Raw genomic sequence first — 21,309 nt, 5'->3', positions numbered from 1 at the left:
CGTCACACCCAGAAGTACTCCTTGAGATCCGTTTCACATTGAATATGGGTTACATTGTGGTACGATTTAACTCAAACTGAGTAGAATTTTAGATTTTTCACCAAAATACCGAGTCGATGAGTCCTTGGTGCTGGTACAGCACATAATACAAACCAAGATGGTGTCATGCTCCACCAATGGTGGAAACACCCAAACTACACCAAATAGAAACAAAGAGGTTTGTCGGAAGTACCCAAGTGTAGATCGGGCATAAAAATGTTCACATATGTGCTCAGAACATGTTATCGAGAAATGTTATAAATCAACAGAAATGGCGAGACCTTGTGGTTATCCACCACAAATGATGGAGGATGTCATCTCCACTATTAGGTGGAAGAAACAGCCGTCGCTCAAAACTCGAACACCATCTCTACCCAACTACCAGCACATGTACACAGATCACCACTCCCCCTACAACATCACCCACAATCCTCCATCAAGCATCGCCCCCACTCCACCTAACAACACCCCAAACAACCCCCTTCTCTCCACCATCCCCTTACAATCCCCCATCAACCATCACTCCCACAATACCTACGACTCTCCCCCTCCCCTCCAATGGGGTGGGACATCGACACAGCAAGGACACTTCGATGACAGTGGGACATGACAAGGCACGACCTCAGACACAAATGGTGTCCCAAGAAAGTTTAAAACGGGACGATCCTGTGACGTACATGAGACCTGGTGATACTGTGGTGGTGGGACAAAGCAGTCGTCACCCATTTTGTCAATGGTGTCCGTGCCTATGCTTGTGCTGTGTGCATGCCGTGTCCGTGTCCGTGCCTATGTCCATGCTGTCTCCGTGTCTGTGCCTGTGTCCATGCTGTCTCCGTGCCTGTGCTGTGTCCGTTTCCATGCTTGTGCCATGTCCATGCCTGTGCTGTGTCCATGTCCATGTCTGTGCCATGTCCATGCCTGTGCTGTGTCCGTGTCCATGTCTGTGCCATGTCCATGCCTGTGCTGTGTCTGTGCCATGTCCATGCCTGTGCTGTGTCCGTGTGCATGTCCATGCTTGTGCCATGTCCATGCCTGGGCCGTGTCCATGTCCATGTCCATGCCTATGCTGTGTCCATGCCTATGCTGTGTCCATGCCTGTGCCGTGTCCATGTCCGTGCCGAAACACATTAAACTGATTTAACAATGAAAACAAAATCCCTTATAAACCGTCAACTGAAAAACATAACCCATCAATGTGGAGTGAACACGTGACCGGCCGGCGTTTCCATCGTTACCAACACTTCCATTGTCTCCATCTTTGTTTGATTCCCTCACATCAGGATCGAAACGATTCGGCTCCACAATTCCCCCAAATCGTTTACATTACTGATTTTATATTTTATAGTTTATTCCAAATCCCACTGATCAGTTCAACACATCAAGAACCTTCAGAGTTGCTGATGATTGTGGAATCAGTGTCGGAATCAGAGCTCGAAATACTTTGTTTCTCCATGGAAACCTACATTTTGATCAAGTTTCCAAACAAAGATAAACTCTCTTGTTCCTCATTGCAACAAGGACATCAAGGACAGACAAGGAAGATTAAATATGGGATTTGGACTGGACAACCCAAACACCTTGAGGAGCTTTCAATCTTGTTTTGGAGGAATTTAAATAAACAAATTATAAAAACAACGTTACATTATCCACGTTTCAAGATGATGAAGTTACTTGTGATATTATAAAAAGTAAAGTGGGCTATTTCTCACAATCCCCCCTTACCTGCTGTGACGGACGGGACGTTCCACTCCCGAGGATGGTGAACACGAACAGCGCAATGGGAAACAACATGGCTGGTGCACGGCTATCCACCGACTGAAGATTTAACGACACCGCTTAGTCTTTGGAGTTCCCTGTTGTTTGAATTCTCATTGTGACGTCACAATGGACTGTGGCCACGCCCCCTTTCCATCGTCTCCATTGATATCTCAACCGAGATATAATTATATATTTTTGTTCTGATTTATCTCTTCCGGTGAAAACTACGTGATCCAAGGTTGATGAACAACACGAATCCTTTTATCTTTCAAATCATTTCCAGCAATGAGAACAGGATTTAAAACGTTCATGTTGATCAGTTGGGATTCTCATGACAAACATTGTACAACAAACGTGTGTTTATTTAATTTATGTTATTCATGATAAACCTTGTTATCAAGGATCTTACACACACAATGAGTAATGGTTCACCTCCATATTCGTTTATGTCTTTTTGGTGTGTGTGTGAATGAATATTCATTTTGTGTGTGTACGTGCGTACGTAATAAATAGATAACCTTTTTTTGATTCCCACCCAACCACCTCGTTTTCTCAACACATCCACGACCGAAGGTGGACGAAGGTGATGTTTCCACCCATGTTTGTTATTTGTGAAATCGATTATTGGAAAATATTTATCATGTCGTTCGGTGGAGAGTGAACTCCACTCCATGTGGAGGGATAGCACGGGGAAAGATGGGAACTCCGTCAAATGAGTACAAAATGTTCCGTTTCAAACCACCATGGAGTTCATGAACACGTGTGTGGTGATTATCCTCTCCACGGTTGGTGAACAAGGAACGATTGATCGGAGTTGGGCCGCTGTACATTTAAAATGGCGTCCAAGAGGGAAAGTCGAAGAGACTCGTTCGTTGTTCTCGTGGTTTTTTTTAAACAAGCAAAATCTACTTCGTTCAATCGTTCAGGTGATGTTTTTTAAATTAATTATTAAATATTGATGTGTTGAGTGATTGGGGATGTGGAATACTCGTCAGTTTAGAACATGTCATGAAGAGGAGCTCTCGTTTCCCCTGGTCTTGCAGCATCCTCCGCCTTGATTGGCTCTCTGGAAGGATACAAGTGATTGGCTCCGATGAGTTCACGTGTTTTCTTCGTGACAAGTCTCAGCAAAATGAAAAACTAATTTATGAGTTAAGAAAAATTAATGAACCACATCACGTGTTTAAAACCTTCCCGTTTATGAATTAATATTCTGTGAGGTTCTTCTTCTTCATCACGTCACTCCAGTGATCACCAGAACAATTTCGTTTCTCTTCAACTTCCCTGAGATCTTGGGATTTGGTCATCTTCTTGATTTCTGCCTTGAATCGGCCAAAATCGCTGAGAACTGAAGTGTGTGTGTGTGTGTGTGTGTGTGTGTGTGTGTGTGTGTGTGTGTGTGTGTGTGTGTGTGTGTGTGTGTGTGTGTGTGTGTGTGTGTGTATTGTTGCGGATTCGCGCCCGCTGGCGTGCGGACGGCCACGTAACTCGAATCGCGGCACGTCGCCCACCGGACGGACAATCCAGTCGTGACCCTCTCGGACTAACGCCGGGAACTAGTCACGGGTGGACCTTTCGGTCTCACCACGATCGTGCCAATCGGCCCCCGCGTGAGATAGGGTTGCTCGCCAAATTCGACCTACCTAAGTACCCACACGGAGGGTAGACCGGGCGATCGCACCTCGCCGCAGGTCGACTTCGGACACGGGCCACTTTAAGCGACCCGTTCCGTACTATCGGGATAACCGAGCGGTGTTATTCGTCGGCCTCGACGGTTCGATTAATTATCGGGCGTTTTAGCCCACGACCAACCCTTTACGTGAAGCAAGATGGAGATTCAATGAAAGAAAAGACGAAGCGAAGCGGGAAAACAGTTCAACATAACTCACATTTATTTCACGATGAACGGGAAGCACACATATACAATTACACCAAAAGCACATGTAAAAGGAGAAGAAACACAATATTACACAAAAAGCAAATATAAAAGAGAAACACAATGCAGAGCTATCCGACTACCGAGCACACGGCAACACTTATACAATTTTACTTCACAGACGGCGCCGACAACACAGATACCCAAAGCAAAAGAAAAGAACCACCCTCCAGGATGAGGCGGGCCTGGGGCTGAGACCGTGTCGGGCCTACCGTCTGATGATGAGACGCAAAGTGGCGGTGGCGCCTCAACTCCGCGGGCCTCGCGGGCAGTGTCTGGTAGGGGGTGGGAAGGGGGCCCCTTGTCGCACTATCTCAGCGCGGGGGGAAACAGGAGGGGGTTGTTGATGCTCGGGGGAAAGGAGGATATCACCCTGTCTCGGGTCCCGCGACGAGCGTCTCCTCCTCGACCTCGGTCACGTTGCTGGCCTCTCCCTCTGCAGCTCCCGGCACCGACGCGAGCATCCCCTCGTCCGCCTTCGCCACGGCCACCACTCCACAGCTCCGTCTAATCGCCCTCTCCGTCTCCTCTCTTGGCTCGTCCCAACTCTTCACTCTTGACTTCTCCCCTCCGAACTCACAACTGCCAACTGAACTTTTTTTAAGGACGAACGCAGCCGTTTTTCTAAGCCCCGTGGCTTCGTTCCTTCACCTTTGACCCTCTGCCTCCGACCCTTCACCTCTCTAACTGGCTCCCCATTGGACCGAGGAAAAGTGGGCGTGAATGCTTTTTGATCCATGAATTTGCATATAGCGTCCTCACTCCAACGCCCTGGAGGCGGGGCCAAATCGCCCCAGCTCGCCGATAGGACGGAACAGAAGTGGGCGTGAGTCGTTTTTGATCCGTTTTTCTCGGAAAGTCTGTGATGTTTCTGAACACGCTGCTCGGTGCGCGCCCTACACGAGTCCAGTATCGGTGCCCACAAGTGGCGCGAGAATGACGGTGATGCGATGGTGGCGAGTAGTGACGGTAAAGGTCGTGGCTGTTGTTGTGAAGCGGCGTTGTGGTTGGTGGTTGTTGTTGTGAAGCGGCGTTGTGGTTGGTGGTTGTTGTGAAGCGGCGTTGTGGTTGGTGGTTGTTGTGAAGCGGCGTTGTGGTTGGTGGTTGTTGTGTGACGGCTGTTGAGACGTGGTTGGTGGTGGTAGTAATGGCGGCTGGTCCAAAATAAAGATAGTAAAAGAAAAACGGCTATCCTGAAGAGTCGCAGCCCGAGTGAATGACATTTATTCCCTCTAGACAACGGGTTTGGGCCTAACTACACATATACTTACAGAGATATCTCACCTAAGGGACCTGACTGGTGGTTTGTGAATTTCGTCAACCACAACAATATGTATGTGTGTGTGTGTGTGTGTGTGTGTGTATATATGTATGTGTGTGTGTGTATATATGTATGTGTGTGTGTGTGTATGTATATGTATATATGTATGTGTGTGTGTGTGTGTATATATGTATGTGTGTGTGTGTGTGTGTATATATGTATGTGTGTGTGTGTGTGTGTGTATATATGTACGTGTGTGTGTGTGTGTGTGTGTGTATATATATGTGTGTGTGTGTGTGTGTATATGTATGTGTGTGTGTGTGTGTGTGTGTGTGTGTGTGTGTGTGTGTGTGTGTGTGTGTGTGTGTGTGTGTGTATATATATATGTGTGTGTGTGTATATATGTATGTGTGTGTGTGTGTGTGAAAATATGGATATGTGTGTGTATGTGTATGTGTGTATATATATATATATATGTGTGTATATATATTGTTACGGCTTTCGCAGACCACCATGAAGGACCTTCGATCAGTTTGACGATAAGTAATTGTGTAGTTAGATTTCCCCATCATTGTTTCGAAGGAATTTCCGTGTTCACAGAGCTTAGATCCTTTGAGTTAGCCGTTTTTCTTTTCTCTATCATGATTTTGGACCAATCATCCCCCAGCAACCAAATTGCCACCACCAACATCATTCTCAAACAACGACAACTCAAACACCACCACCTTCGCCTCTTTACCTCCACAACTCCACCCCGCAAACATCGCTTCACCGCCATTTTCAAACGACTCCCGCCAGCCACCAAATCGTCACCACCAACACCCTTCCCAAACCACCACAGCAAACTCCCACCACCGCCTTTCTTCCACACACCGGACCATGGGTTGTGAATTGGCTTCCTTTCGCCTCGAAAAGCGGATCAGGAATGATTCACGCCCACTTTTCATCCATCCAATGGCTGAGCATCGGGTGGTGTGGCCCCGCCTCCGAACCCGCTTTGATCCAGAAATTTGCATATACGCTCCTCCCTCGGCCGACAGAAGCGTGAGCACGGCGCAGCTCGCGGCAGTCAAGTGTGGCAGTCAAGTCGTGTGCAGTGTGCAGTGTGTCGGTGTCGGCAGTCTGGAGAGTCAGGAGACGGAGCTCGAAGCAGACGCGGGCCGAACACTGGAGAGAGCTCGCCGGCAACGCCAGGGGCACGGAGTCAGGCTCAGATACGCTGACATCGCGGCTTGCCGCCATCGCGCCACGAGGGTGCGGGTAAGACCCTTCATTCTCGTGGACCTGGCCACTCATCCAGGTTCCACTCACATCCAGGTTCCAAACTATATTTCGATTCTACACTTTAATTCGTACGTGAGGGTACATCGTGGTAAATCGTGTCTCAATGTATGAAATCGCTTCAAGCTGAGAATTTAAAAACTATAGCACTTACAAAATCGATGAAAACAGCGATTTGAAGGCATAAAGATCAGGAATTCGATGATATGAGTGAGGAAAGTGAAAAAATACATTTGAGCACTTCAACTTGAAGAAACCGTTGTGGCCTGTTCCAGGTCAAGGCGTTGTCGAGCATGCCAAACAAAATGGTGAATTATGATCCCAGCGAGGGTCCCAAGTCCCAAACACTCAGTTTTCACTGCTGCACCACGTTGGAGTTCCCGGATTGTGCATGCAATGTTTGGGGCCGCTCAGTTTCATGGTTTTGGAGTTATTGAGGAGACAGACAGACTGATACACATTGGCATTCATTCGTATCGATATATTGTAGGTACAGGATAATGTAGACACATATATATATATATATATATATATATATATATATATATATATATATATATATACATATTTCTTCTTCTTCTTTCGGCTGCTCCCGATAGGGGTCGCCACAGCGGATCATCCGTGTTATCCGCATCGTGATTTGGCACAGGTTTTATGCTGGATGCCCTTCCTGACGCAACCCTGGTCGCCTCTTACGACACAGGGATATGGTACACCTATTTTAACCAGGGTATACACCAGCCCAGTACACTGCTACTCATTTTGCCGACCTCGGAAGGATGACAGGCTGAGTCAACCCCCTGGTGCATTAATTCAGTGGCCCAACAGGGCTTGAACTCAGGACATTTTCGATCCCAAGCCGCTGCCCTAACCACTGCGCCAACACCAGGCATATATATATATATATATATATATATATATATATATATATATATATATATATATATATATATATATATATATATATATATATATATATATATACTTTTGAATACGTGTGTGCTTGAATAAATGTCCTTGGGTGAAATGTATCCCATTCGTCGTCTTTTTCCCTTTTGAAAGTGCCATCTTGTATCGCGGAATAAATTAGTGGAGGGTTTTAAACGCCCGGTAAACAGAATCGCATCCGTCGAGGTCGGCGATGACACCGCTCAGTTATCACTGTAGCACGGAACGGATCGCTTAAGCGGTTCGTGTCCTCGGCCGACCTGCGGCGAGGTACAATCGCCCGGTCGACAACTCGCGCAGGTACTTAGGAAGGTCGAATTTGGCGAGTAACCCGATACTGCGCGGGTGGGCAATTGGCATGATCGTGGTGAGGTTAAACCCCCACCCGTGACTGGCTCCTGGCGGTAGTTCCAGGAGGGTCACGAATGAATTGTCCGTCCGGTGGGCGACGCGGTTGCGATTGGAGTTACGCAATCGCTCGCACGCCAGGCAGGCCAAAATTCGAATAATATATATATATATATATATATATATATATATATATATATATATATATATATATATATATATATATATATATATATATGAATTCGCGCCCGTCGTCATGCGATCGGCCGCTTTCCACTAATAGCAGCCGTGTCACCCACCGGACGGACAATTCCGTCATAACCCTCCTGGAACTATCGCCAGAAACCAGTCACGGGTGGGGGTTTAACCTCACCACAGCCCAGTCCGCATTCTACCCACGCAAGATAGCGTGAATTGCCGAATGTCGATATACCTTAGTACTCGCACGGGTAACCTACCGAGGGGCTGCACCGCGCCGCAGGTCGGCTTGAGACACGAACCGCTGAAGCGGTCCATTCCGTTCTCAAGCGATAACCGAGCGGGTATTATCGCCGACCTCCACGGATCCGATTCTCCTTACCGGGTGTTTAAAACCCAACTAATTATTCCACAATGCAAGATGGCATTTACAATGAGGGAAAGATGACGCAACGAACAGGATACATTTCAGACAAGGACATTTATTAACAGGCACACGTATAGACAGCCAAGGCAGTCATGCAATATTCAGGCGAGAAGCAAAAGCAATACAACCGAATATGATTATTATCTCCAGTCACTTATACAGTTATTACTGAACAGGACATGGCACCACAACATGCATACAAAAACAAAAGGAAAGACCTCCCCATGGGCAGGGAGGTAGACGGGGTCCGGGGACCTTTATAAACCGGGACCTGGAGGACCGAACGGGTCCCGCAAGACCGTGGCCGGTTACCTGCACCCTCAAGGTGCCTCTGTGGTCGGCGAGTCGCGATGTCCCGCTCCCATGACCGTCAGCGTGGTCGCGCCTGGTTCCGGGCTCCCACGTGGCCGGCAAGCTCTTTCCGGCACTCCTTGTCTGGACGCGCAGGTCCACCACACAGCCGGCATTGCTGCGCCTTCCGTCCGCGTCTCCCACCAACAAGCCGTTCACAGGACCACTAACGCAGGAACCAAGCGAGGAAGAAGAAGAAGAACTGGACCACCATGAGACAGGGGCGAGTATGAACCAAGAAGAGAGAGTGAGCCTCGTGTGCGGTCCGCCCTTTATAGCGTGGGGCTCCCCACCCCTTCGCCCTTCGCCCCACCCCGTTTTCAGCTCCACCTTCCTTCAAGAAGCTTCTCGAAAAGGGGTGTGCCCTCACTCCGACCCCCTCACGCCATGCATGCACCAATCGGAAGCGAGCTGCCCTGCCCCCTTACCTTCACACCAGCCTCGGAGAAAAAGGCAGTAAAACCTACGCGTCATCGCAGTTCTTTCCTTGGCACCTTTGTTTGACGTTCCGGCATGGAAACCGTCGTCGCGTGATCCGTGGAGGATGGCGTTCGGAAGCGGACGTAGTGGCGAAGATGGTGGTGGTTGTTGTGGCGTAGTTGGTGGCGGTTGTTCGTGTGAAGGTTTGTTGCGTGCTTGGCGTTGTGGCGTACTTGGTGGCGGTTGTTGTTTGCGTGGTTCAAAATAACGATAGATAAAGAAAAACGGCTATCTCAAAGAGTCGCAGCCCGGCGAACACGAATAAACCCCTCTAAACAACGGTGGGGAAAGCTATCTGAACACTCACTTACTGGCATAGCTAATCTCAGGAACCTTTATGGTGTTCTGCGAATTTCCACAGCCGTAACACGATATATATATATATATATATATATATATATATATATATATATATATATATATATACACACACACACATATATCCCTGTGTGTCGTAAGAGGCGACCAGGGTTGCGTCAGGAAGGGCTTCCGGCGGAAAAACCGATGCCAAATCATTATGCGGACAACAAAACGAATTTCCATTCCGGATCGGTCGAGGCCCAGGTTACCAACGACCGCCACCGGTACCGGTGATCAGCAGGTACCAGTGGAAATTGTGCTCCTGCTGGGCGAAGGAGAAGGAGACTGGGAAGGCGAGTCCGGAGGCAGTGGGAGAAGGGGAAGGGTAGAAGTGTGCAGGTGAGAGTTGGAACTCTGAATGTTTGGACGATGACTGGCAAAGGGCGAGAGTTGGCTGATATGATGGAGAGAAGAAAGGTGGACATACTGTGTGTACAAGAGACCAAGTGGATGGGGAGTAAGGCAAGGAGCATTGGAGGTGGTTTCAAACTGTTCTACCATGGTGTGGATGGGAGGAGAAATGGTGTCGGGGTAATCCTGAATGAAGATTATGTCAAGAGGGTATTGGAGGTGAGGAGAGTGTCTGACCGAGTGATGAGTGTGAAGTTGGAAATTGAAGGGGTGATGATGAATGTCATCTGCATATGCCGCACATATGGGGTGTGAGATGGAGTATAAAGAAGATTTCTGGAGTGAGTTAGATGAAGTGGTGGAGAGTGTATCCAAGGATGAAAGAGTGGTGATTGGAGCAGATTTCAATGGGCATGTTGGGGAAGGGGATAAAGAGGATGAGGAGGTGATGGGTAGGTACGGTCTCAACAAGAGAAATGTGGAAGGGCAAATGGTCTTAGAGTTTGCAAAAAGAATGGAAATGGCAGTGGTGAATACGTATTTCAAGAAGGAGGAACACAGGGTGACATACAAGAGTGGAGGAAAGTGCACACAGGTGGATTACATCTTAAGCAGGAGATGCAACCTGAAAGAGATTAGTGACTGTAAGGTGGTGGCAGGGGAGAGTGTAACTCGACAGCATAGATTGGTGGTCTGTAGGATGACTTTAGAGGTGAGGTTGAGGAAGAGAGTGAGGGCTGAACCAAGGACCAGATGGTGGAAGCTGAAGGAGGAAGACTGTTGCGTGAAATATAGTAAGGAGGTGAGACAGGCGTTGGATGGTGGTAAATATGGGTGGGATGATTGGGCAACGACAGCAGAAGTTGTGAGGGAGATAGAGAGGAAGGTACTTGGTGTGAGATCTGGACAGAGAAAGGAAGATAAGGAGACTTGGTGGTGGAATGAGGAAGTACAGGAAAGTATAAGGAAGAAAGGGTTGACGAAAAAGAAGTTGGATAGTCACAGAGATGAACAAAGTAGGCACGAGTACAAGGAGTGGCGGCGAAAGGCAAAAGAGAGGTGGCAAAGGCCAAGGAAAAGGCATATGACGAGCTGTATGAGAAGTTGGATACAAAAGAAGGGGAAAAGGATTTATACCGATTGGCAAGACAGAGGGACCGAGCTGGGAAGGATGTGCTGCAGGTTAGGGTGATAAAGGACGCAAATGGGAATGTGCTGACGAGCGAGGAGAGTGTGTTGAGAAGGTGGATGGAGTACTTTGAGGAGCTGATGAATGAAGAAAATGAGAGAGAAGGTTGGAAGAGGTGGAGATAGTGAATCTGGAAGCGGGGTGGATCAGTAAGGATGAAGTGAGGACTGCTATGAAGAAGATGAAAAGTGGAAAGGCGGTTGGCCAAGATGACATACCAGTGGAGGCATGGAAGTGCTTTGGAGAGATGGCAGTGGGGTTGTTAACCAGATTGTATAATAAAGTCTTGGAAAGTGAGAAGATGCCTGGAGTGCAGATTAAGTGTACTGGTTCCGATTTTCAATAATAAGGGTGATGTGCAGAGCTGTGGAAATTACAGAGGGATAAAGATGTGAAGCCACACCATGAAGTTGTGGGAAAGAGTAGTGGAAGCTAGGTTGAGAGGAGAGGTGATGATCTGTGAGCAGCAATATGGGTTTATGCCAGGAAATAGCACCACTGATGCAATGTTTGCTTTGAGAATGTTGATGGAGAAGTATAGGGAAGGCCAGAAGGAGTTGCATTGTGTGTTTGTGGATTTTGAGAAAGCTTATGATAGGGTGCCAAGAGAGGAGTTGTGGCATTGTATGAGGAAGTCTGGAGTGGTGGAGAAGTATGTGAGGATCGTGCAGGATATGTACGAGGACAGTGACAGCGGTGAGGTGTGCGGTAGGAATGACGGACCGGTTTAAGGTAAAGTGGGATTGCACCAAGGATCGACTCTGAGCCCTTTCCTGTTTGCAATGGTGATGGACAGGTTGACAGACGAGATCAGACTGGAGTCCCCATGGACTATGATGTTCTCGGATGACATCATGATCTGTAGGGAGCAGGCTGAGGCGAGCCTTGAGAGGTGGAGGTACGCACTGGAGAGAAGGGGAATGATAGTCAGTTGGAGTAAGACGGAATACATGTGCGTAAATGAGAGGGAGGGTGGTGGTATGGTGCGGTTGCAAGGAGTTGGGCTGGGGAAGGTGGATAGGTTTAAAAACTTGGGATCAACTGTCCAAAGTAACGGTGAGTGTGGGAGAGAAGTGAAAAAGAGAGTGCAGGCAGGATGGAGTGGGTGGAGAAGAGTTGCAGGAGTGATTTGTGACAGAAGGGTAGCTGAAAGAGTGAAGGGGAAAGTATATAAGACGGTAGTGAGACCAGCTATGTTGTATGGTTTGGAGGCGGTGGCACTAACCCTAACAAATCGCAACCAACTCAAGATCACAGCCCTGTCTACACGGATAAATCCCATTAAACAATGGTGGGGAAATCTAAATGAACACGGACTTATCGGCATCACTAACTGATGACCTGTATGGTGTTCTGCGTATTTCCACAGCCATCACAATATATATATATATATATATATATATATATATATATATATATATATATATATATATATATATATATATATATATATATATATATATATATACACACACACACACATCTATCTTCAATATATTACGAAAACTCTCATCTTGTATTTTTGTATGAAAAATGTATTTTTGTTTCCGAAATACAGCCAAAACGATACATGATAGTGCAAAAATTTTCTGCCCACCTTACTCACCATTCTCCTGCGGTGTGCAGCATCAAGTTTTGTTCAAATCAGGCAAAGAAAAAAATTATTAAAAAATCAATTCCTGATTCAGACGACTATATATAAAAATGACCGTTTTTACAGCCATTTTTCCCTGCTGTGCAGGGGTTTGGCTTTTTGTGAGGCAATGTTTTATGGCCGGATGCCCTTCCTGACGCCAACCCTGGTCGCCTCTTACGACACACAGGGATATGGTACACCTGTTCTAACCGGGGCATACACCGGGACCAGTACACTGGCACTCATTTTGCCGACCTCGGAAGGATGACGGGCTGAGTCAACCCCCTGGTGTTAATTCAGCAGCCAATGGGGCTTGAACTCAGGACAATGGGATCCCAAGCCACCACCCTAACCACTAAGCCAACACCAGGCTTATTCAGACAACGACTCTTCGGGATTATTTGATCAATGCAAACAACCTCAGCTGCATAGTTCGCTGGATGTTTTATTATTTTTTTTAAATGATTTTTTTATCAACCGCTGTCACAATGGGAACCCAACGGGTTCACGGTTCGTCGGGCAAACAAAAAAAAAAAAATATATATATATATATATATATATATATATATATATATATATATATGTATGTTGTAACGGAAATGGCCCTGAGTATGAGACTAGATATAGGATTAGCCCAGATCCCCCATTAAATGCATGTTTAGCCAGGTTGTTTGGTAATTTGACGTGACGTGTGTCGGGAGGTGCCACAGGCTGTTATTTGTTTGTGCAGTGGTGGTGGACCGAGAGCTTCTTCTTCCTTCCCCTCTCTGGATGCAGCCCTGCCCAGTCGGCTGAGAAGGAGTGGCCTAAAAAGGAAGTGAAATGAGAGAAGTACAAAAACTGCAGTCGGTTTTGAGGCGTGCTGGGGCTTCAAGGCGAGCAGAAAAAGGAAAGCGAGTGGTGATTCTGCCTGGAGAGAAACTGGACCTGGGCGCACCGGGTCTGCCTTCTGTGGCCTGGAGAAGCGAGCCAGGGCCGAGGGAAAGGCATGGAAAGGACTGCATGAGGTCTGTCTGCCCTCGGCTGGATGAGAAACGACTGGGGGGAGTCGTGATCTGCTGTGTAGGGAACGGCTGTGTCTGTCTGCGATCTGCTTCGTGAAGGAGGCCTGGTGAACAGGCCAGGCCGGGACTTGTATGCTGGACCTTGTGAGAAACCAGCTGAAACCCATCATCGACCTGACGGTCTGGTGCAGTCGACCTCGCGGGGTCTGAACGCATGGAGGCCGCGTGCGTGGGCGATGCGAAAAAGGAGGACGAGCGCTATTTTGCCACGCGGTATGCTCGAGCTCGGGGCTCGAATCCGTGGACATCCGCTTGTTATGAGCGACATTCATGCTTTTGACACTTTCCTCTCTTCCATGAAACATCACCAAGTACTCTGTCTTGTCTGCATGTTGTTTCAGGCTTATCTCGGGAGGAACCTCTTCGAAACCCGTAATCCGTATCTCCCAAGTTAAGAACGGGTTATGGATTAATTAAAACATTGTCGTGAATATTTTGCTTGTGTTGTGTTCCCCGAGGTTCCCCAATAAATCTGGCTGATTTGTATGAAGTTGCCGCTTTGACTCAATTCGTGTGGCGCTGAAAAACAATTCGCTCGATTGGTATATAAAACCAAAATGGTTACAGACTGGCAGAAAACGCTCGGCATCTGACAAAACGAGTCTGTAACCGGGGTTCTATTTCCGCAACTGGTAAGGTCCAGGGGTACGTTGGTATCGCAATTGAAGACGCATGACCAGAGGCCTGTGCCGAGACAGCCGACAGTATAAACCCCGGAGACGGCGGTGGTGAGGGTGGTGCCGAATCTGTAACATTTGGCTATTGAGACTTGGGTGAGAACCCCCCACCCCTGGATCCGCAACAATATATATATGTATATCTATATATATATATATGTATATGTATATGTATATATCTATCTTCTTCTTCTTTCGGCTGCTCCCTTTCGGGGTCGCCACAGCGGATCATCCGTATGATCCGCATTGTGATTTGGCACATGTCTTACGCCGGATGCCCTTCCTGACGCAACCCTGGTCGCCTCTTACGACACAGGGATATGGTACACCTATTTTAACCGGGGTATACACCGGCCCAGTACACTGGTACTCATTTTGCCGACCTCGGAAGGATGACAAGCTGAGTCAACCCCCTGGTGTATTAATTCAGTGGCCCAACAGGGCTTGAACTCAGGACCTTTTGGATCCCAAGCCACTGCCCTAAACACTGCGCCAACACCAGGAGATTATATATATATATATATATATATATATATATATATATATATATATATATATATATATATATATATATGGTGAATCGATTGAAAATTCACTATAAATGTGACCTTGACCTTTTGACCTCAAAACAATAGGTTTCCAGCTTGTCACTATCACTACCAGGTGGTGAAGTTTCTTGAATATCACAGTAAAATTGAGACCTGTTGGCAATTGACAGACAAACAGAGAGAACAACAGAACAGACCAGCCAATATACATCCATCCATTGGGACCATACTCTTTTGCAGAGCATTGTTTCTGCCTGAGCAGTCTCCTTGGCGAGTGGGCACAATCCTGGACTGGTCACCACTCCAACACAAGATGCCAGCAAGCTGGCACACACTTTGCCAACCTCAGTAAAATGACAGGCAGAGTCAACGCCACCTGGTGTTCATTCAGCAGCTGAGTGGGATTTGAACTCAGGACCTGAGGATCCCAAGCCCACCACCCAAACCATAAAGCTAACACCAGGCATACCCAATGTACAGTGCTTGCGAATCTTCAATTTCACAATCACCAAACAGACAGAATAACACACGTGACCAACCAATGTGCTGCATTTGAAAAACCTTTGATTTCACAATTAACAAACACACAAACGGGAGAAAATGAACGAAGTTGAACAGTTTATGTTTTGTACCCCATCGATTGACCGGATCTGCATCAGGACCTCAACCAAAATTCTCAATGGTGAAGACTACCCCCAGGATTACAGAGGGATTACCCCCTCCCTCCACCATGGATTTTTTTATGCCGAAAAACCCACAAACCCTCCCCCCATATGCACCCCTGGGTGCAACCACCAGTTTTCAACAAATATGGAAGAGGAAGCCAAAGGAGTCAAACACAAACAGATACCAGCTTGTTCTCCTCACCTCCCTACTCAACCACCAAGTTTCATCCGAACAAATGGGGCCACAACTTGATATATCATGCTCTCCATTCCATGTTTTTTGGTCCGATCACTCAATGGTGAAGAATCGCTATAAAAATTCCAGCATCTGGATCTGAATCTTCACCAAAATCTAACGAATTCGTCCTTGTCATACACCAAATCTGTCCATGAGGTTTCATCCGAATGTGTCCACAAATTTTTGAGATATCACGTTGTATATCCTTTTTGGCCCTGTCTCTGTCAATGGTGAAGAATCACTTAAAATTCTTGTATCCAGATCCGGATGCAGATTTCACCAAAATCGAATCAATTTGTCTTTCTCACACACCCATCCTGTCCACCGAATCTATTCCAAATCTTTTGAGATATCCTGCTCACAGACAGACATACAAATGGACAGAGGTGAAAACATGTCCTCCATCCCCATTCAGTAGTGGAGGTGACAAGCTCAAACACTGATGTGTTGTCTGAACTGCACTGGTACTGAAAGTGCTGTGAGATGTGGTGATACCAAATCTGAATTATTATCCCCACCAACCAACGAAGTTGGCGGGGGATATAGAAATGGGTTCCATCCGTCCGTCCGTCACATTTCGTTTCCGGAGCTTCACTACAAATCCCCTCAAGATATATTTACGAAATTTGGTACACATGTGAAGCAAGTGGTGAACGAGTGCCTTTTGATTTCCACTTGTTGCTGGAGTTCGTCAGGGGTGTGTACTGGCCCCCACACTTTTCAGCGCTTGTATGAACTGGATTCTGGGAGCATGTCAGAGAGATCAAGCTGCGGTGCAGAGTATGGGAATGTCAAGATCTCTGACCTTGATTTCGTAGATGATGCAGTCATCTTGGCGGAGACTCAAGATATCCTTTTGGGGACCTTCGAGGTGCTGAATGAGTCTGAGCTGCTGGTATTATGGGTTCCCTGGGTCAAAACTAAGATCCAGGCTTTCAATGACATCTTGGATGCTGCTATCTTGTTTGTACCTGTTTGTGGCGAGGATGTTGAGGTCACGGAGAGATTCACTTTCCGAGGCAGTGATAGTCACGTCTCTGCTGGCTGTGAGCCAGAGGTCAATAGATGTCTGGGTCAGGCCTTTGAAGTCATGGATTCACTGGATAATGGGGTGTGACGGTACCAGTACCTGTGCGGGAGGAAGAAAGTCCAGGTCTTCAGGTCCTTGATGCTTCCAGTCTTGCTCTATGGATGTGAGACTTGGTCTCTGACCAGGGATCTGAGTTGGCAACTTAATTCCTATGGTGCTGGGTCTCTTCGCAGAATTCCTGGCTATCGCTGGTTGGACTTTGTCAATGAGGGGTTGTTGAGAGTCAAATGAGATTTGTTACCTGCAAAGTCAGTGATCGTCAGCTGCAGCTGTATGGACATGTGGTTCATTTTCCTGATGCTGATCCTTCTCACCAGATTCTTTCAGTGAGGGAGTCTGAAGGACACCACACATTGCTTTCACCTCACCTGGACAATTTTTGTTCCACATGAACGAAAAATTACTGGCATAATCTCCAGTAAATATTACAAAGCAGACTGGAGTACCTCGCATTCCGTGATGGGCAGAAACCCCCCCCTCCATTCCCGATTAGGGGCGGGAGCTGACTGATGATTTCTGCTTGGATGTCTGGGAAAATCCACACCAACTTTTACATTTGTCATGGTTGCTAACACTAAGAGAAGAAAAAGAGGTGGGATGGAAAGGATCTCTGTGTGAGGGTTTGGGTTTGGGGGGGGGTGTGAGGGTGTGAGGGTGAGGGAATGGGGGGGGTTCCCATCTTCCATTGTCAGGCAATTTTCACCTTATTTTCATATCTTCAGTCGTTCTTTTGTGAGAAATTAAAGTGGAATAATCACGATAATGTCCTGATTAATTTAAGGTTTTTGTTTTTCACATGTAACTCCTGAATGTGTTTTGGATTTTGCATTGTACAACACTCTGGGGTGGTACCCATCACTACCGAGCCGGCGTTTCAGGACGTGTTGTGCATTGAAAAGCTTTGGAGTTATTGGCCGCATGGTGGTTACCTTTTGAGTGTTACCTAACCCACATCCCAATATTCACCTCATCGCAGCATTTACTCTCAAAACGGCCTTGAAGACCAACATGCGTTCACGTAAAATCTTGCCCACATTCTAACGTGAGTCCACCCAAAATTTGGGGTCTCTGGGTGCTTCGGTTTGTGAGTGAAAGAACAACAAACAAATGAACAAACACTTGAAATTTCTCAAAGATTTGTAATCCCCTCGGAGCCATTTTCATCACAATGTTTTGGACACCATTCCTTTGACTTGTACATCATATGATTTGAAAGGACAAGAGATTTTAGGTTCACTTTATTCACAGAAATTAAAAATAACAAAATTCACAATCAAAAAAGTCATCAAGGGAGAACTCGTACGCTGGGTCTCAGCTGAAGGTTGCGAGAACTCGTACGCTGGGTCTCAGCTGAAGGTTGTTAGAACTCGTACGCTGGGTCTCAGCTGAAGGTTGCTGGGAGAAATAAAACCAGTGAAAGACAATGGAGTGCAAATGAGTTTGTACAGTGAAGAAGTCACGCACGATGTGAGTAAATCAGGTCTCTGCAAGGTTTGAGTACCTGTACTTCTGGAGACGGATGTTCATTTTTTTTTCATCTTGGATCAGCCGTCTGTAAGAGTCTGATGTTTCGTCTTACATTCCTGGAGCTTGTACGACGGAGTGATGATGGATCCACTGCCAAAGATCACATCTTCTCCAGTGGCCGTTACTGAAACTGCTTCCTCTGCACATACATCAACAAAAGGAAGTCAAAATCCCTCAATAGCATTGTCATCGTCATCTCCATCATTATCATTATCATACCTTCCATCACAATCCTGGAAATATGATATCCCATCAATTGCTTCTGCATCTCAGTTAAATTCTCTTCTTTCTTTTGCCTTCAATTTCACATCTTTATTTTCTTCATCACAAATTCCCACTGGATTTTTCAAACAATTAATTTCAATGATCATCCACGTGCACGTCATGACTTTGATACGGACACATTAACACTCACGCCAGACTTCGACCAACTGAAAGATTTGTTTGCTGCTCGTCTGGATTCGAGTTCAGCAAAATATTTGTTTGTCCTCAACACTTCTGAGGAACAGACAAAATGGGACGTGATGCAGGTGAAGAACATGTGGTTCAGACAAAGTTTGGAATAATTTCCGATGTAGGACAAGAGTCTGAGTAACTTACGTTCCACCCGGTGGGATGGTTTCAGGTGAGCAGGAAGGAGCACCTCTTCTGAGGGTGAATCAGGTGATCTCATCCAATCGAAGCGAGTTAAAGTTCTTGTTTTATATTCTGCATGGGGATGACCATGTCAAGAAGTTACCTTCCCACCAAAAATTATAATTACAACTAGAACTGCCACTTTATAACTGCTGGCAGTGATGACCGGGTACCCAGTCCGTCCGCCTTTGACACAACTGACACAACGTGAGACTTAAATCATAGTCGCAAAGTTTCGCATTTATCGGATAAGCGGTGCCAGAGAAAACATTATTTAATGGTGATACAAACACAGGTCTGCTTCGAGACGGCGCGGAACAGACGAGTTACGAACCGGGCAGCACAAAGCGTTCAATTTCCTTATTACTGGCGACCAGATTCAAATAATTAAATAATTCTGGCTGCCAAACCACACGGCCGATCAGGTTGAAATTTTAAACTTTTGTTTCCCATGTAGCCTAAATTATAAATATGAAGTTTCGCATATATAGAAGTAGTGGTTCCAGAGTAAACATGAATTAATATTTATCCTTCAATCTAAGATGGCGGCCAAACCATGTGACTTGTGACCTCATAATTTTTACCATGTATGCAGATATCATGGACGATGACAGACGCAAATTTTCGCTTCGATAGGTTAAGCAGTTCCAGAGAAAACATTATTTAATATTTTTCTTAAATTCAACATGGCTGCCAAACCATGTGACCTATCAATTAGAAATTAACAAACTTGTATTCCCTACTCATGTGCAATAGGGGTGTGAAGTTTCCCCTTGATCAGATCAGGTGTTCTGGAGAAGAAGATGTTTGAAGGTTTTAAGGTAAATTCAAGATGGCCGCCAAACCATGTGACCAATCAAGAACAAATTAACAAACTTGAGAAAGGACCTCATGGGGAATATATGTGTGAAGTTTCGGCTTAATCTGTCTTGCCTTTCTGGAGAAGAAGATTTTTAAAATTTATTCATTTTCAATCCAAGATGGCTGACGAACCATGTGACCTATGACATCAGAAATTTATATTCTGCTTCCAACTGGGTATTGGAACACGTTTGTAAAGTTTCGTGTTAATCGGTAAAGGTGCGTTTTTCTATCCAAGATGGCCGCCAAACCATGTGACGTGTGATGTCATAATTTTTACCATACGTGCATACACGATGGTAGATGATAATTACAAATTTTCGATTCGTTTGGTTCAGCGGTTCCAGAGAAAACATTATTTAATATTTTTCTTAAATCCAAGATGGCGGCCAAACCGTCTAACGTATCAATTCGAAATTAACAAACTTATATCGCCTACGTGTCCCGAATATAGTTCTGAAATCTCCCCTTCATCCGACCAGCGCTTCTGGAGAAGAAGATGTTTGAAGGTTTTAGGGTTTTTTCAAGATGGCCGCCGAACCATGTGACCGATCAAGAACAAATTAACAAACTTGAGAAAGGACCTCATGGGGAATGTATGTGTGAAGTTTCGTCTTCATCTGTCTTGCCCTTCTGGAGAAGAAGATTTTTAAAATTTATTCATTTTCAATCCAAGATGGCTGCCGAACCTTGTGACCTATGATATCATAAATTTAAATTCTGCTTTCCATCGTCGACCCGAACAAGTGTGTGAAGTTTCGTGTAAATCGGATAAAGTCGATTTTTCTATCCAAGATGGCCGCCAAACCATGTGACTTCTGAGGTAAAAATTTTTTACCATGTATGCAGACTTGAGGGAGGAAGGCACTTGCAAATTTTCGCTTTGATGGCTTATGAAATACCAGAGAAAACATTATTTAATATTTTTCTTAAATCCAACATGGCGGCCAAACCATGTGACCTATCACTTTGAAATTAACAAACTTGCATCGCATACATGTCACGAATATAGTTCTGAAATCTCGCCTTCATTGGACCAGCGCTTCTGGAGAAGAAGATGTTTGAAGGTTTTAAGGTTTTTTCAAGATGGCCGCCAAACCATGTGACGTATGAACAACAAATTAACAAACTTGAAAGAGGACCTCAGGGGGAATGTGCCTGTAAAGTTTCGCCTCAATCTGCACAGCCGTTCTGGAGAAGAAGATTTTTTTAAAAAAACACAAAAAAACAAGATGGCGGCCGAATTACGTCACTGATGACGTCAAAATATTTTTTTCTACGATGAATTTTTGTGTAGATGATGCTCAAGAAATTTCAAATTTTTGCCATGTGGCGTTCTACTTGACGAATTTTTACTGGGATACCTCTTCACTGATGACGTCACGAAAAATCACACGTATACCCGAGAGGGAGCTTGTTCAAATCTATCAAGCGAAATTT

At 45.9% G+C, this 21,309-nt stretch overlaps 1 long non-coding RNA gene across 1 annotated transcript in view; it reads left to right on the top strand.

Moving 5' to 3' along the window:
- Window positions 1-14,098, top strand: part of LOC147007364 (uncharacterized) — a 35,768-nt gene extending 21,670 nt beyond the window's left edge. The window contains exon 3 of the long non-coding RNA XR_015054229.1: window positions 13,341-14,098. This is a non-coding gene — a long non-coding RNA (uncharacterized LOC147007364). The remainder of the gene's footprint in view (window positions 1-13,340) is intronic.
- The last annotated feature ends 7,211 nt before the right edge of the window (window positions 14,099-21,309 follow it).

Source organism: Eptatretus burgeri, unplaced genomic scaffold (genome assembly GCF_056783735.1).
Source record: "Eptatretus burgeri isolate ZD-2024b unplaced genomic scaffold, Ebu_testis_v1 Ebu_testis_scaffold_253, whole genome shotgun sequence".
Taxonomy (NCBI): Eukaryota; Metazoa; Chordata; class Myxini; order Myxiniformes; family Myxinidae; genus Eptatretus; species Eptatretus burgeri.
Note: the sequence above shows the minus strand (reverse complement) of the source record. Positions and strands in the feature narration are given on the sequence as shown.